Source organism: Beta vulgaris, chromosome 6 (assembly GCF_026745355.1).
Source record: "Beta vulgaris subsp. vulgaris cultivar EL10 chromosome 6, EL10.2, whole genome shotgun sequence".
NCBI classification, from domain to species: Eukaryota; Viridiplantae; Streptophyta; class Magnoliopsida; order Caryophyllales; family Amaranthaceae; genus Beta; species Beta vulgaris.
Window position 1 is genome coordinate 60,195,933 of NC_079207.1, and position 5,713 is coordinate 60,201,645.

The window sequence follows — 5,713 nt, forward strand, 5'->3', positions numbered from 1 at the left end:
GCCAGCTTCCTTGATATACACCTCATGTATCCATTTTACTCATAAATTGTCCTGCTTAGTGGTAATAGCCCACACATACTTAGCAATGGCTGCCCTATTCCATATTCTTATCTGTCTTATTCCCAAACCACTAGCTTGTTTAGGAGAGCACACCCTCTCCCATGCCATGTTGCCAGCTAGACTGCTATTATACTCACCTGAGTAGAGAAAAGCTCTACAAATTCTCTCAATTTCATGTGGAATAGCTTGAGGCATGATGAACATTTGGGCCCAATACTGATGAATGGTGATTAAAACTGAATTAAACAGATTTGATCTTGCCATGTAAGACATATTCCTACTACTCCAAACTCTTATCCTTGTGCACATGTTGTCAACAATACCATTACATTCTGCTACCTTTTGTCTTCCTTGCACAGGCAGGCACTCCAAGATACTTGAAAGGAAGGTTCTTATGAACAAAACATGTCACTTCCTTAATTACGTGAATAGTATCCTGAGACACTCCAGCAGTGTAAAAGCTTGATTTTGGTTCACTTATCTGCAATCCTGAAGTAGCTGAGAACAACTTGAGAGCCTTGAGCATTGTGGACATTGCAGGGAACTCTTCAGCACAACACAGAATAATGTCATCAGCAAACACCATGCGTGTTAATTTACTCTGTTTGCACTTAGGATGAAATCTGAATAAAGGACGATCTTCCATACATCTCATTATCCTTCTTAGGTACTCCATACATATTACAAAGAGAAGGGGTGAGATGGTATCCCCCTGTTTCAAGCCTCTTTTAGAGCTAAAGTATCCATGCATATCTCCATTCACCATTAGAGAGAATTTTGGAGTCCTAACACATGTCATGATTAGCTTTTCACACTTTTCTAGGAACTTTAGAGCTGTTAACATTTCTTCCAAAAAGTCTCATTCTATTGTGTCATAAGATTTTTTTAGATCTAGCTTCATGATGCAACCAGGTTTTACATTCTTCGTACCATAGTGTCTTACTAGATCTTGACAAACCATAATGTTGTGAGCAATATATCTCTCTTTAACAAAAGCCCCATGGTATTCTGCTATAATTTCAGGCAAAACCATGTTTAGCCTATTACAGATCATTTTTGTAACACATTTATACATGGTGTTACAACATGCAATAGGTCTGAACTCACTCACTGAACTAGGGTAACTCACCTTAGGAATGAGAGTTAGAATTATGGCATTCAGTTCAGTTAGAAGCTTATACTACTATGAACAACATCCAGTGTTGCATGAGTCACTAGTGCTCCAACAATATCCCAAGCATCTCGAAAAAAGTATGTCCCATATCCATCAGGGCCTGGGCTCTTATCATCTGGGATGGAAAAAAGAGCCTCTTTAACCTCCTGTGTTGTATAAGGTCTTTCTAGTAGTAGAGTATGCTCCCTTGTCAGTTCTGGCCCCCTCCCTATCACCACCCTCTCGACCTTTGTTCTATTCACCATAGGAGAACCCAACAACTGCTTATAATAAGCTAAGAATGCCTGGTTGACATCCTGAAGATTGTCTTGCCAATGTCCATGCATATCATTAATAGCATAGACTGTGTTCTGAAGCTTCCTAGCCTTGATTGATTGATGAAACAAGGTTGTGTTCTCATCGCCATCTTTGCACCATCTCATATTTGCCTTTTGTGCTAAAAAAGCAAGATAGCTTTTATGAATAAGCCTGTAACTCATGCAAGCTTGATATTCTTCACTTCTTAAAATTGCATCCTGATGACTCCTTTGCAACTCTTCTTGGCAGGTGATCATTTTCTGATAGGCTCCTATATCCTTGCTCTGAATCTCAGAAAAACCTTATGCATTTAGCTTCTTCAAAGCTTGTTTTGTATGCTTCAGTTTCTAAACCACGTTAAACATAAGAGTTCCATAAACTGCTATTCCCCAGTTCTCTATCGCCAGTTAAGTGAAATTAGGTGCAGAACTCCGCATCTTAAAGTACTTAAAAGGATGTTTCTCTATCACCAGATTAGGGTAAACCATAATCACAATAGGGCTATGATCAAATTGCCCTTCAGGGAAAAAAGTGAGTCATAGCTGAGGGGAAGTACTCTATCCACTCCTAATTTACCATTGCTCTGTCAAGCTTACAAAATACACGATTTTCATCATACTACTTATTATTCCAGGTATATTTATTACCAGTGCTAGCCATGTCCTGCAGTCTACACCTGTTCACACACCTCTGAAGTCTCTCTGTTTCTTGTTGTCTCACTATGGAACTTATTCTCTCATTTGGGTTGAGAACACAATTATAGTCTCCTACTACTACCCATGGTATCTGTATACCATTTGCAATATTCTCCAAGTCCTACCATAATTCTTCTCTTTCTTTTGCATCATTGCTTGCATAAACAATTGTGTACTGAAGCCTTTGGAGACCACTCACAGGTGTGAGCAGGCAGTGTATCACCTGACTAGTGCACATAATAATATTAACCTGAAAGCTTTTAGAATTCCAGGCCAAAACAATTCTTCCTCCTCTATGATAAGATGAATTTGAAGTGAAGCACCACCCCTTAAACAAGCTAAGGTAAATCTCACCCATATGTTAGCCTTCTTCTTTGTTTCAAGGAGCCCAACTAAGCCAACTTTCTGGCTATTAAGCACCAGATTTACATCTTTTTTCTTTTGTTGGCTATTGAGACCCCTCACATTCCATATCAAGATCTTATCTAGTTTCTTCAATTGAAGTATATTGTTGATTTTTTTTTTTGTTTTGGCATTTTTTCCTTTTGATAGAAGATTTTGATATTCTTAAATGAATATGTTATCGTTGTTTTTATTGTAAACTTTTTTAGTTTTTCTTTTTCTTTAACATAAAATTTAAGTTTATTTTAATTGTAATTTTTAAAAATGGCAAAAATTTTGATTGATTGATTATGCAATATTATTTTAAAAATTTAAACAAAATTGATATGATTAGAAAAGTAAGGGTAATATAGTCAATTAATAGGATGACACCACAACTCCCCCTTCACTTATATAATAGAGATAAGATCGATTTACAATACAGTTTTACACTAATGAAATATAACTATAATGTACTACTATAACATTTTATCATAGGTCCGATTTGTGGGATTAAACATATTCTCTTTCAAAACCCGAGCCTTACGCAATTGAACCAAACCAATTTAGTATTGCAACAATATTTATTAAGAAAGCTTTGCTGTTACAACAAAGATTAATATATATATATATATATATATATATATATATAATATATATATATATATATATATATATATATATATATATATATATATATATATATATAAGTGAGTTCATATGAGAATGCATACTTACATGAGAAATGAGAATAAATTTTACGTGCTATAACTCTTATGAATAAGTGATGTAACTCTAATGAAAAAGTCATGTAACTCCAAAAAAAGAATATTAGAAAAAAAAATTTGAATTTTTTTTTTTTGGGCTCAAAATTTTTAAGAGGGGTATAACTCTAATGAACAAGTGTTGTAACTCTAATGCAATCGTGTGGTTGAGATTCATTCTCATTTCTCATGTAAGGAGCATTCTTATGTCATCTTGCCTATATATATATTAGAGTTTGGAATGAGAAAAAAATGAGAGTATGATTTTAAAAACAACTTTAGAATATTATAAAGAGCTCCACCTAAGCATGACATATCATTTTTTTTTAATTTTTTTAAAAAATAGTGTGTTACATAGATATAAATACAAATAAGGTGTTTTTAATAAGTGAAGATTACACTCTAATTTTAAATTAACAACCTAAATTATTCAACTCTTTAAATTGAATATAACTTTTGCTACATAATTCGCTATTTATAATTTTTTACCATCGGAGAGTGCTCGAAATATGGTTCCCTAATCAAAATAGTTTTTACAACTTACGAAAATATATTTATTTAGATGAACAATGACATAATATTTTTTTTTATTTTAAATAAATATAAGAATAACGATATAAATAGCGTATTATATGCTTTAATTTAACAACCTAAATTATTCAACTATGTAAATTGAATATAACTTTTGGTACATAATTCACAATATTATAAATTTCTTACGATTAGGGAGTGTTTGAAATGTGTTTTCATATACTACCTCTGTTTCAAATTAATTGTTTCACTTACACTTTTCACGCATGCCAATGCAGAACTTTGAGGACATATATCTTTAGTTTTGTATTTGTAAAAATTATAAAAAGTACATATTAATAAAATACATACTAATACGAATCTAACAAGATCCCACATGACTATATATGTTTTTATTCACGTATAAATCACAAACGAGGGTCAAAGTGCAATTTGTGAACATGTAAAATGTCAAAGTGTAACAATTAATTTGAAACGGAGGTAGTACAATATAGTTTTAGAACTTATGAAAATAAATTTATTTATATGAGTAATATCATATTATTCATTATTTGTTTTAAATACATATAAATATAACTAAAAAATAGAGTATTGTTTATTAATAATTTTAAATACATATAAAAATAATATAATAATAGCGTATTATATGTAATAATAACAATTATTATTTCAAAATTATACTTTTAAAAATTGAGTTATATAAAGATAAAAAATATATACATATAATTTTGAACCTATAGCATATCATGACGACAATACATGAAGAATCAAATGAAAGTTTTTCAAACGACATTGCAGAGGTACTATGCAATTGAGTTATTATTTTATTCCTATAATATTTGGTGTATACTTAATTATTTATGTTTTTCTTTTTCATATATGTATATGTCAGATCTGATTCTTTTCTCAATAAATATAATTCTATTAAAACTAAATGAAAAATCAAGTTTCGAGTTTCTAGACTATTTGAGGTGGCATATCATGAATTAGAAAAAATTTGATAAGTCTTGATATGATTGATTAGAGATTTATTTTCTCTCAAATAGTAATTTTGATTATTAATAGAGGTTAGTTTTATATTTCATGTATTTCATTCATGATACTATCATTATAATCTTCTTCTTGGCTCTCCCCATCTTTTATTTTGTACGCGCTAGTGTTAATTTGCTATATTAATAGCTGAGTTGTGGTCGTCACTCATTTTTTTTTCTCTTTTCTTTCTGTCCTACATATACGAAATTATTACCCTATACTTTTTTAGAGTATTATTCGGGTATTTTCTATGCTAAAATTGTGTTAACTATTGTTAGTCATAACTCATACCAATTATTGAGATACTATCCAATAATACACTTAGCGACAATATTCAATTGAACATTAATAATTAAAAATTTATGTATTACAATAACAAATCTATAAACTAAAGTATAATAATAAATACTTTCTCTGTTTTAATCTACTGCAACAATGAGTTTAGACCTGGTCTTTAAGAAAATAAAAAAATGGGTAGGTTAGCATAGATAATTAACTAGAGTATGGGATAAGTAATTCCTTAATATATTAAAGTAAACACAATATTATGAGGCAATTTGAGTAATTAATTATGATTTTATTAACATAATTTAAAGACGATGTTGTCAACTATATTTGTTTTTTTTCCTAAAAGTGCAATGGTGCCAATAGATGAAAAACTTCCCAAAGTGATAATTGTTGCAATAGAAAAAGAATGAAGTATAAAAATACAATAATGTTGAAATTTTTTATTTTGCAGCAACAAAAAATCAACAATTTTAACAAAAAAAATTGCAAAA